At 40.2% G+C, this 607-nt stretch overlaps 1 non-coding gene across 1 annotated transcript; it reads right to left on the bottom strand.

The window, feature by feature from the left end:
* Positions 1-500: 500 nt before the first annotated feature.
* On the bottom strand, positions 501-607 carry LOC131247666 (small nucleolar RNA R71). The gene has a single exon (XR_009171941.1). It is a non-coding gene; the product is annotated as a small nucleolar RNA R71 (small nucleolar RNA).

Raw genomic sequence — 607 nt, forward strand, 5'->3', positions numbered from 1 at the left:
AGGGGTTAACTATTCATCGCAGGACTAGACACCACTCGAAATTTTCTGAGTTAATTGAAGTGATGACTGAAAACCAACATCTTTTACCCCAACCTAGGGTGGAGGACATTCAGGATGAGAATGAGGTGCATCAAGCACCCTCGCCTCGTACTTTATGAGATTATTTATAACCAGCGGGGGTGAGTATGCCCTCATGCATGATTTTTCCTGAAAATACAGGACATATGGACATCAAGCCAAGGGTTATCCAACTCCTTCCTAAGTTCCATAAGCTTGAATCTAAAGAACCATATCTACATTTAAAAGAGTTTGATGAGATCATAGCCACTTTATATTTTCAAAATGTGTCTGAGGACACAGTCAGGCTGAAACTCTTCCCTTTTTCCTTGAAGGAGAAGGCTAAGACGTGGTTACATTCACTGCGTCCTATATCCATTGGCACATGGAATGATATGCAGAGGGAATTTATAAAGAAATTTTTTCCACATCATAAAACGATTACCCTTAGAAAAGTAATCATGAACTTCACCCAAAAGGAGGATGAAACATTTTACCAATGTTGGGAAAGGTTCAAGGATTTGGTTAGTTCAGGCCCACAACACGGCTT

The sequence above is a fragment of the Magnolia sinica genome, chromosome 5 (assembly GCF_029962835.1).
Source record: "Magnolia sinica isolate HGM2019 chromosome 5, MsV1, whole genome shotgun sequence".
NCBI lineage: Eukaryota > Viridiplantae > Streptophyta > Magnoliopsida > Magnoliales > Magnoliaceae > Magnolia > Magnolia sinica.